This window comes from Lissotriton vulgaris, chromosome 5, assembly GCF_964263255.1.
Source record: "Lissotriton vulgaris chromosome 5, aLisVul1.2, whole genome shotgun sequence".
In the NCBI taxonomy this organism is placed as follows: Eukaryota; Metazoa; Chordata; class Amphibia; order Caudata; family Salamandridae; genus Lissotriton; species Lissotriton vulgaris.
Window position 1 is genome coordinate 1,544,897,043 of NC_141693.1, and position 11,446 is coordinate 1,544,908,488.

Genomic DNA, 11,446 nt, shown 5'->3' on the forward strand with positions numbered 1-11,446 from the left:
GAAGAAGGCCACAAGCCAGCCGGCTAGTAGCCACACAGCGCGGTGAGCACGCAAAAGCAGAAGGGCCCCATGCAGATCGTGGAGATGCTGGAGGGCTGATCTTCGGTGCTGGAGCTGCTCAGGGTTGGGGCTTCTCGGACCCCAAAGCACTCACCAGTGGAGCACACGGTGGGCTTGTTGCAAAGAAGTCGTGCAGTCTTGGCGATCGTCGGTCCCTCGAGGTCTCGTCGCACTCACAGTTCTCAGCTTTGCTGTAGAGGTGAGTAGAGGTCAGAGGTGCCAGGGAAGCCGGGTCTCGTCGAGCTGGGCAGTCGGATTCCGGACGAAGGACTTGCAGCAGACCGCAGTGTTCTTAGGATGGTGCCTGGGGATGCAGGGTGACTACTCCTTAGCCACAAGGGAGAATCTTGAAGAAGGAAATCTTGATGTCCTTTCTCAGAAAGTCGTGTCTTGATTCCAAAGATGATCTAATTTGAACAGGGGGCCGCTCCCATCTTTATACTAAAAAAGGGGGCTGACCCGGTGACTAGGTCCTGCCTATGGGTGGGACTAGGAGGGGGGTGGTTACACCCCTCTGCCATGCCGGACTTTCCCCAGGCCAGGGGCTGGTGTGCCCCTGGAACTGGTTCTGACCGGCCTATGCGTAGTGAGCACCGGGGTGCCACTCAGCAGTCACCTTCCTGAAAAGCCCTGCCTACCCAGGATACAAAAAACCATGTCTGGGACGGTGCTAGCACCGCCCCTGACAGGAAACCCTTTGTCCAGGCTCCCCTCGCTGGAAGGACTCCCAGCTGCAGGGGGTCAGACTCGTGTCTGTGGTGGCAGCATCCATTTTGTGGAGCTGAGGCTTCGTTTAACTTTAACCGGGGTTCACAGTTACATACATGTCGTGTCCCTCTAGAAGGGTGGAATGCTAACCCCGTCGCCAGAATTGGCGAGGGGTTAGTATTCCGATTCGTATGACACCTTACTCGACATGTTTTGATAAAGCAATACCAAAGTTAGCATTTAACCGCGAGGATTATAATGCACTTAAGAGTATATGGTATGCGATATCATGGAACAGCTATTAGGACTTGGTTACGCAAGCTGCAGACAGGCTCAGCTCATGTCAGAGCACCATCTCACACGATTCCAAGCACTCTGCCTTCAGGATTGTCAAGGCCTGCCATAGGAGTGACTGATAGGAATCGGTGTGTCCATTTTAGGGTTAGGTATAGGTATACTACACCTACAGCAAAGGGTGATTACACGACTTTGCCCCAGCTGTCATGCAGCCAGTTGTGTCAAATTTAGGAGGCCAGCCAGGGGTGGCATAATACATGCTGCAGCCCCTGGCAGCCCTGGGTACACCTATGCCCTGAGTTACAGGGTCTGATAAGGTGGCCCAGTACCAATTGGTAAATGCACCTAGGGTACATGTTGTAATTTAGAGAGAGAACAGCCAGGCTGTGGGTCTGATTGGCAGGCCCACAGCCAGAGAAAGTTGTAAACCAGTGAAACAAAAGCAAAAAATCTGGGTGATCATAGGATTGCAGACCCTACTCTCCTACATGACCCCCCCCCCCCAAACTTTGGGACAATAAGCTAACCTTGACCAGGTGAGTCTTCTTGTTCTAAGTGGAAATATCTGGAGAGCCCATCGGCATTGCCATGATCAGTACCAGGTCTATGTTCCACTGTAAAGTCCATCCCCTGTAGGGAAATGGACCACCTAAGCAGTTTGGGGTTTTCACCCTTCATCTGATTTAGCCACAAGAGGGGCTTATGGTCGGTCTGAATCTTGAAGTGAGTGCCAAACAAGTATGGCCTCAGCTTCTTCAGGGCCCAAACCACAGCAAAGGCCTCCCTCTCAATAGCTGACCAATTCTTCTCTCTGGGGGTCAGCCTTCTGCTTATAAAAGCAATGGGCTGGTCTTGACCATCAAAATTCAGTTGAGATAGAACAGCTCCCACACCCAACTCAGAAGCATCTGTTTGGACAATGAATGGTTTGGAGTAGTCTGGACTCTTAAGGATAGGTGCTGTGCACATGGCCTGCTTTAGGTCATCGAATGCTTTTTGACAGCCTGCTGTCCACTGAACCTTTTTTGGCATTTTCTTACTTGTCAGTTCATTTAATGGAGTCACAATTGATCCATAGTTCCTGACAAACTTTCTGTAGTAACCAGTCAGGCCCAAGAAAGCTCGAACCTGAGTCTGGGTGGTTGGAGGAGCCCAGTCCCTAATTGACTGTATTTTGCTCTCCAGTGGCTGAACCTGGCCTCCACCTACAAGGTGGCCCAGGTATACAACCTGTGTCTGCCCTATCTGGCACTTGGTGGCCTTGATAGTGAGGCCTGCTGCTTGCAGAGCCTCTAACACTTTCCTCAGGTGGACCAGGTGATCCTCCCAGGTGGAGCTAAAGACAGCAATATCATCTAGATATGCTGCACAGAAGTCATCCAGCCCAGTGAGGACTTGATTCACCAACCTTTGGAAGGTGGCAGGTGCATTTTTCAGACCAAAGGGCATTACCACAAATTGATAATGCCCACCAGGGGTTGAAAATGCTGTCTTGGGCTTGGCATCCTCAGCTAACCTGATTTGCCAATACCCAGCTGTCAGGTCAAATGTGCTTAAGTAGTTGGCAGAAGCCAATCTATCTATAAGCTCATCTGCCCTTGGTATTGGGTGGGGATCAGTCTTAGTGACTACATTGAGACCCATGTAGTCTACGCAGAACCTCATCTCTCTCTTACCATCCTGGGTGTGAGGTTTTGGCACTAGAACTACTGGACTAGCCCAAGGGCTATCTGAGGGTTCAATGACTCCCAACTCCAACATTTTCTGCACTTCAGTTTTTATGCAGTCTCTAACATGATCAGGCTGCCTGTAGATTTTACTCTTAACTGGCAGGCTGTCACCAGTGTCAACCTCATGGGTACACCAATTGGTCTGACTGGGTGTCAGAGAAAACATATGTCTGAAAGACTGAAGAACCTGTTTACAGTCTTTCTGTTGATGCTCAGAGAGGCTGCCACAAAAGACAACACCATCTACTGACCCATCATCAGGATTCTGAGTGAGCAGGTCTGGGAGAGGGTCACTCTCTTCCTCCTGTCCCTCATCTATGGCCATGAGCAAGCTCATGTCCTTCCTGTCGACATATGCTTTGAGCCTGTTGACATGGAGCACCCTGTGGGGGCTCCTGGGAGTTCCAAGGTCCACCAGGTAGGTGACCTCTCCCTTTTGCTCAAGAATTGTGTGGGGCCCAGACCATTTGTCTTTGAGTGCTGCTGGGGCCACTGGCTCCAACACCCACACCTTCTGTCCATGCTGGTAAACAGTCAGGACAGCCTTTTGGTCATGCCAAGCTTTTTGAAGTTCTTGACTGGCCTTAAGGTTTTCAGATGCCTTCTCCATATACTCAGCCATCCTGGAGTGGAGACCAAGTACATAGTCCACTATGTTGGTTGCAGGCTTTTTGAGAGGTCTCTCCCATCCTTCCTTCACCAAACACAGGGGGCCTCTCACAGGATGCCCATACAAAAGTTCAAAAGGGCTGTAACCAACCCCCTTTTGTGGGACCTCTCTGTAAGCAAACAGAAGGCAGGGAATCAGGACATCCCATCTACGCCTGAGCTTTTCAGGTAGTCCATGAATCATCCCTTTTAGGGTCCTGTTGAACCTTTCAACAAGCCCATTGCATTGTGGATGATAGGGTGTAGTGAATTTGTAATTGACACCACACTCCTTCCACATAGCAGTTAAGTAGCTTGACATGAAGTTTGCACCTCTGTCAGAGACAACCTCCTTAGGGAAGCCCACTCTGGAGAACACTCCAACTAGGGCCCTTGCCACCACAGGTGCTGTGGTGGTCCTAAGTGGAATAGCTTCAGGATACCTGGTGGCATGATCCACTACCACCAGTATAAACGTGTGCCCTGATGCTGTCTGGGGTTCCATTGGACCAACAATGTCAATCCCCACTCTTTCAAAGGGCACCCCCACCACAGGCATTGGTATAAGGGGGGCCTTTGTTGTGCCACCTGACTTACCACTGGCTTGGCAAGTGACACAGGAGCGACAAAACTCCTTGGTATCCTCATTCATGTGAGGCCAGTGAAAGTGTGAGACAAGCCTGTCCCAAGTCTTTGTCTGGCCTAAGTGACCTGCTAAGGGAATCTCATGGGCCAAGGTAAGGAGGAAACCTCTCTGAGACAAGGGTACAACCAGCCTCCTGGTCATGCCAGGCTTGGGGTCTCTTGACTCAGTGTACAGGAGTCCATCTTCCCAGTATACCTTATGGGTACCTGTGGCGTTCCCAGCAGCCTCAGCAGCAGCCTGCTGTCTGAGGGGTTCAAGAGAAGGGCAGTCTAACTGGTCCCTCCCCAGGTCTTCCCTTGAGGGTCCCCCTGAACCCAAGAATTCAACTTGATCAAGTTCAAACTCTCTAGGCTCAGTTTCCCTCAATTCCTGTAGGTCAGCCTCCTCTGAGACTTGATCCACAACCTGGGGCAAGGGGGAAGGCACAGCCTTAACCCTATTGCTCTTTTTCTTGGGAGGTGTCTGGTCTATTGTTCCAGGATCCAGCACCTGTTCAGTGGGGCATTTCCTGACCTGTGACCTAGTCACAGCAAACACATGTGCTGGCAAGCCTAACATTTCCATGTGAGTCCTCTGCTCCAATTCTGACCATTGTGATGACTCCAAATCATTGCCCAACAAACAATCCACTGGGAGGTCTGAACTAACTACAACCTTCTTTTGGCCAGTTTCCCCTCCCCAGGAGAAAGCTACAATTGCCATACTGTGATTGGTAGTGACATTGCTTGCATTGGTCACCAGGAATTCTGTACCTGGCATGATCTGTCCAGGGTCCACAAAGTTAGGTGTCACCATTGTGACACTGGCACAAGTGTCCCTATAGGCCTGAGCCATTTTTCCATTAATGAAAGGTGTCTGTCTGTATTTGCCCAAAGTATTGGGACTGATATCAGGGGACATATCCACATCCCCTGTACAAACAAGGACAGCCTGAGTGAGTGTACCAACTAAGTTGTCACACCCCTCAGAACCCAGGGTTAACCCTACTAAACCCTTGGGAGGTGCACTACCACTGCTGACTGTACTAGGGGGCACAGGTGCCTTAGGGGCTGCAGTGGCAGGAGTCTGCCCTCCTCCTTTCTTGGTGCACTCACTAAACCAGTGAGTTTTACTTTTGCAGTATTGGCACCACCTTTTAGATTGGCCTTTTGGTTTTTCTTCTTCTGGGGAGCCTGACCCCCACCCTCTTTGGGTTGTTGGGGACCTGTCGAAGACTTCTGGTCATTTTGTTCCCCCTTAGAATCTTTACCCTTCTGGTCTGCTTTCTTCTGACCACCTTGATTCTGGCCCTGGTTCTGTTTAACTCTTGTTCTGACCCATCTGTCTGCCTTCTTTCCCAATTCTTGGGGAGAGGTCAGATCTGAGTCAACAAGATGCTGATGCAACAACTAGTTCTGACAATTGTTTAAAATTTGTTCTCTCATGATCAAATTGTACAATCCTGTATAATCAGTAACCTTACTGCCCAGCAACCAGCCCTCCAAAGCCTTAGTGGCACAATCTACAAAGTCAGCCCAATCTTGAGACTGAGTTTTCTGGGTATCCCTGAACAGCAACCTGTACTGCTCAGTGGTTAGGCCAAACCCATCATTCAGTGTATTTTTCAAGATTTGGTAATTGTTAGCATCCTCCACTCTAGTAGTGAGGAGCTTGTCTCTTCCTTTACCTTCAAAGGAGAGCCACAAGATAGCTGCCCACTGACTCTGGGGAACACCCTGCACAGTGCAGGCCCTCTCCAAAGCAGTAATCCATTTGTGGATGTCATCCCCTTGTTTAAAGGGGGGCACTATCTTACCCAGGTGTTTTGTATCAAAACTCCTTTCCCTATTGCTAGGTACAATGCTGCCACCAGTGGGGACGACCCCACTTAACTGTTGCTCTCTAGCAAAGGCAAGCCTCTCTTTGGCCAGGGCAAGTTCTTCCCTTTCAATCCTCAGATTGGCTGCCCTTTCTTTAGCTTCATACACTCTCCTCTGAGGGGAAGTCATCCCTCTTTGAGAAGAGTTGTGAGAGCCATTGGTTTGAAGGGATCTGCCAGAGCCTCTTGATAGAGATCTGGCTCGTCCATTCCCAATGTTAAGCTGACCTGATAGTGGCCCCAGGGTTCCCCCAGTACCAATGTCATGTCTGCTTAAGTTGGACCTGGTTAGTCTGCTGACTTCTACCTGTCCCTTGTCTGCCTCATCTCCAGAGGGCTCCTCATCCTCCTCCCCCTCTTCAGTCTCAGCTGAGAGGTGGATTAGGTCAGGGTCTCCTCTGGTTCCCTCAAGGGGAGGCATGTTCCCATCTGGATTAGAAGAGCTAAGAAGTTTCTCAGCTTTTCTGGCATCATAAGTCTCTAAGAGACCAATCAGAAAGGAAGTTGTGGGGTTAGACCCCTGCTTCATCTTCCTAGAGGTACACACTTGTCGTAACTCATGGAAGCTAAGCACAGTATATCTGGAAGGGAGGACCTGTGGAGGGTCCACTGACACAAGGGGAGACTCAGAGTTTCCTCCTTTGTCTGACATACTGTTTCTAGTGTGGTGTAAGTGATGCACCTACCTACACTATGTGTTTACCTACTGATCCCTTGCTAAGAGTTGCAGCCAAGGTGTGCTAAGCCTTGAGGAGCTGCAACAGCTGGTTCAGTAGAACTCAGAGTATTCTAAGCTTAGTTATATGTACTAACAGTACTTATGTGATCTTTCAACAAGATATTCTTAGGATACGTGTGGTAAAACAACAGCAAGCTCAAATCCCAACCGCTGCTCACCAATGTGAGAAGGTGGCCTGATATGTAGTGCTCACTATTCTAGTGAACACTATGTATCAGTCCAGCAACCCTTATTGATGATTGGTTGTAAGTCAACCTTATAGACCAGCTATCCTAGTAGCGTGAAGACTCGAGAGGGCGTGTTAAGCCAGCTGTTTACCACACATATACCCCTTGAATGCCAAGTGAAAGGACACCACACAAGTGTTATGAAAATAAACACGATATTTATTAAGAATCACAACAGCCCTGTACTCTTTATGAGGACAGGGTACTAAGCACAAAACAAAACTCTTACAAAATACTTAAGTTAGCACAGTATATACAAATGCCCGAGGGGCACGGAAAACCATATACTCTGAAATTGGAATGCGAAATTACTAGCAGGTAAGTACAGTACTAATAGCCTTTGGAATCGCTAGGACTTGACTATAGAATCTTCAGATTACTTCTAGGAGACCCAGGGGACTCGGGTGCAGAGTGTGCACTCTCACGCGTGATGCGGGACAAAGTCTATGGTAGCAAGTAATGCCAAAGTTAGTGTTCTCGGGCGAACCCGACCTGGTAGGAGGAAAACGAAAGTGGATTCTGACCCTTGGATAGTGAGGCTATGCTGGGGCACCGAAATGCCGAAGTTACCTAGCCCAGGGGCTGCAGCTGCATAGGTCTCAAAAGACGTCGGGAATCCACGTAGACGGACCAGGAGCCTGGAAGAAAGAAGTTGCTGGCAGGCGACCAGTGAAGAAAGTTCGATGGATCAAAGCCTGGATCGAAGGAAGATGACACCTGAAAGCAGAGGGGACCAAGTTCGAGACTACTGGCCAGTAGTCAGGTGGCACCAGGAGGGCACCGGATGGTAGTCACCTCGACTAGGTGAGTGGGTGACGCTGTGCTTGCAGATCTCACTGACCAGGAGGCGTTGTCGGCAACCAGGATGGAGGAGCGAGCTGTCCCACGATGGATGAAGCTGTCGGCGTCGCTGGACCCAGGATTGGGCAACAAAGCCTTGGCAAATTCAAGCCCCCGCGGTGGACTCAAAATGGCGTCTGGAGTGGACCAGGAGGGTCCGGGGTGCCTCTCTTGAAGAAGGAAGCAAGGGCCAGTCTGGAGCAACCAGACCAGCAGCAGTGATGTCGTCGGGCGTCGTGAAGAATGCCACAAGCCAGCCGGCTAGTAGCCACACAGCGCGGTGAGCACGCAAAAGTAGAAGGGCCCCACGCAGATCGTGGAGATGCTGGAGGGCTGATCTTCGGTGCTGGAGCTGCTCAGAGTTGGGGCTTCTCGGACCCCAAAGCACTTACCAGTGGAGCACACGGTGGGCTTGTTGCAAAGAAGTCGTGCAGTCTTGGCGATCGTCGGTCCCTCAAGGTCTCGTCGCACTCACAGTTCTCAGCTTTGCTGTAGAGGTGAGTAGAGGTCAGAGGTGCCAGGGAAGCTGGGTCTCGTCGAGCTGGGCAGTCGGATTCCGGAGGAAGGACTTGCAGCAGACCGCAGTGTTCTTAGGATGATGCCTGCGGATGCAGGGTGACTACTCCTTATCCACAAGGGAGAATCTTGAAGAAGGAAATCTTGATGTCCTTTCGCAGAAAGTCGTGTCTTGATTCCAAAGATGATCTAATTTGAACAGGGGGCCCGCTCCCATCTTTATACTAAAAAAGGGGGCTGACCCGGTGACTAGGTCCTGCCTATGGGTGGGACTAGGAGGGGGTGGTTACACCCCTCTGCCATGCCGGACTTTCCCCAGGCCAGGGGCTGGTGTGCCCCTGGAACTGGTTCTGACCGGCCTATGCGTAGTGAGCACCGGGGTGCCACTCAGCAGTCACCTTCCTGAAAAGCCCTGCCTACCCAGGATACACAAAATCATGTCTGGGACGGTGCTAGCACCGCCCCTGACAGGAAACCCTTTGTCCAGGCTCCCCTCGCTGGAAGGACTCCCAGCTGCAGGGGGTCAGACTCGTGTCTGTGGTGGCAGCATCCATTTTGTGGAGCTGAGGCTTCGTTTAACTTTAACCGGGGTTCACAGTTACATACATGTCGTGTCCCTCTAGAAGGGTGGAATGCTAACCCCGTCGCCAGAATTGGCGAGGGGTTAGTATTCCAATTCGTATGACACCTTACTCGACATGTTTTGATAAAGCAATACCAAAGTTAGCATTTAACCGCGAGGATTATAATGCAATTAAGAGTATATGGTATGCGATATCATGGAACAGCTATTAGGACTTGGTTCCGCAAGCTGAAGACAGGCTCAGCTCATGCCAGAGCACCATCTCACACGATTCCAAGCACTCTGCCTTCAGGATTGTCAAGGCCTGCCATAGGAGTGACTGATAGGAATCGGTGTGTCCATTTTAGGGTTAGGTATAGGTATACTACACCTACAGCAAAGGGTGATTACACGACTTTGCCCCAGCTGTAATGCAGCCAGTTGTGTCAAATTTAGGAGGTCAGCCAGGGGTGGCATAATACATGCTGCAGCCCCTGGCAGCCCTGGGTTCACCTATGCCCTGAGTTACAGGGTCTGATAAGGTGGTCCAGTACCAATTGGTAAATGCACCTAGGGTACATGTTGTAATTTAGAGAGAGAAAAGCCAGGCTGTGGGTCTGATTGGCAGGCCCACAGCCAGAGAAAGTCGTAAACCAGTGAAACAAAAGAAAAAAAATCTGGGTGATCATAGGATTGCAGACCCTACTCTCCTACACTGACTTGCCCTATTCAAGTAGCTGAAAGCCTGTCACCACCTCTAGAAACAACAGTTACACCAATCCAATTCAAATCATTTTTTCCAAAGGAATATCTTCTGCTGGGTCAAAGTTGCATCTGACAAAGATAGGTGTTTAAAAATCTACTTTGTAGTTTCAGAACACCAACATGAGTCCGGAGAGTACAGAAGTAAAATGGTACCATGTCAAAGTTCCTAATACCTCATAAGCTTCTGAGCGGAAGCATGTAATAAATATATAAATTTTTCTAGAAAAGTAATAGTTGATATTGGTTTTCACCTCAGATGGGACTCGAACCCACAATCCCTGGCTTAGGAGGCCAGTGCCTTATCCATTAGGCCACTGAGGCACAGATGAACACTTGCAGTCTAGAGGCATTATATAAATGTATTCAATCGTCAAACACTGGTGTCTGCACACAGGACATTTCTCAGTTCTCTCCATAAGTAAACTTCCCATTTTCATCCTCTTCCATCCCCGACTTTAACACTCTGTTCTGTGCTATAATGGAGGCTCTGCATTTCGAGCAAGTGGAGATAAATTGGAGGAGAACCACTTTAGACTCAATACTTCTTCTTTCCTGGATGCTTTTCTCAATAAACTGGGCTTTGACAGTGGTATCAAGCCGTCCTTGTCTTCAGCAGGACACAGAAACAGGCACCAAGTCTCCTAACCAAGTTCAACCACACTCTGCAACTTAATAGACCAATGCTTTACAAATTAGCCAACTGTGTCATCAGCAAAGGCAGCCAATGTGCCAATACTTTATAATTCTTCTGTAGTACTTTTCTTTCTCGTAGGCAAAATTAGCACTTTAACTGCACAAATCATACAGAATTTTACACTTGAAGCACTCCATGAACACATACTTACACACCTTGCATTTCATCTACACACCCTTAAGTTAAAAACCCATTCTGTCAAGTCAAAATTCTGCAACCCTATTACATATTCAGTGCGTGTACATAGAAGCACTTCTTAATGCCACTAACATGGACAAGATTTTAGGCTGAAGATGCAATCTAAATGACTGTGCAGTATGTACTCCACTTCATGAATAATTAGGAATGAGAACATGATGGCTATAAGAGTATTGGAAGAGCCTGCTTCCATTCTGAACGGAAAGCTGAGTTGTGTGTCCATTGGCAAAAACCGACCACGAAGGGACTCGAACCCTCAATCTTCTGATCCGAAGTCAGACACCTTATCCATTAGGCCATGCGGTCATATATCCTGCTGTGCTTATTTTTATAATGTAGGTAGTATGCAAGGATGGGAAATATGATATTGATAGTTATTTAGGTTTACATCCCATTTTGTTTTTTCAGCTCCTTTCAATTAAAGCACTCTTTTGGAATCTATATAATGAGAATGTCACCAGTACGATAAGCTTTTGTTTTCTTTTTTGCATTTAAACCTCTTTCTTCATGAGATTAAAGCTCAGTTGTATGCTTTATATAGCTCTGGATATTTCCAGAAGTGGAGAGAAACTGTTTTGACAGTAGTACAAACTGCTCCTTTCTGGATATGCCAATTTACACACGCTCAAAGGTTGTATACGTTTCATGAATCCTGCCTTGCCCTATTCAAGTAGCTGAAAGCCTGTCACCACCTCTAGAAACAACAGTTACACCAATCCAATTCAAATCATTTTTTCCAAAGGAATATCTTCTGCTGGGTCAAAGTTGCATCTGACAAAGATAGGTGTTTAAAAATCTACTTTGTAGTTTCAGAACACCAACATGACCCTGAAGAGTACAGAAGTAAAATGGTACCATTTCAAAGTTCCTAATACCTCATAAGCTTCTGAGCGGGAGCATGTTATAAATATATAAATTTTTCTTGAAAAGTAAGAGCAGATATTGGTTTTCACCTCAG

The 11,446-nt window shown here is 48.5% G+C and overlaps 3 non-coding genes across 3 annotated transcripts in view; all 3 read right to left on the reverse strand.

Annotated features, from left to right (window-relative positions):
• Positions 1-9,844: 9,844 nt before the first annotated feature.
• On the reverse strand, positions 9,845-9,917 carry TRNAR-CCU (transfer RNA arginine (anticodon CCU)). Its single transcript has one exon. It is a non-coding gene; the product is annotated as a tRNA-Arg (tRNA).
• An 804-nt stretch (positions 9,918-10,721) lies between these two features.
• Positions 10,722-10,794, reverse strand: TRNAR-UCG (transfer RNA arginine (anticodon UCG)). The gene has a single exon. It is a non-coding gene; the product is annotated as a tRNA-Arg (tRNA).
• A 644-nt stretch (positions 10,795-11,438) lies between these two features.
• Positions 11,439-11,446, reverse strand: part of TRNAR-CCU (transfer RNA arginine (anticodon CCU)) — a 73-nt gene continuing 65 nt past the window's right edge. The window contains exon 1 of the tRNA in view: positions 11,439-11,446. This exon is cut by the window's right edge and continues 65 nt beyond it. This is a non-coding gene — a tRNA (tRNA-Arg).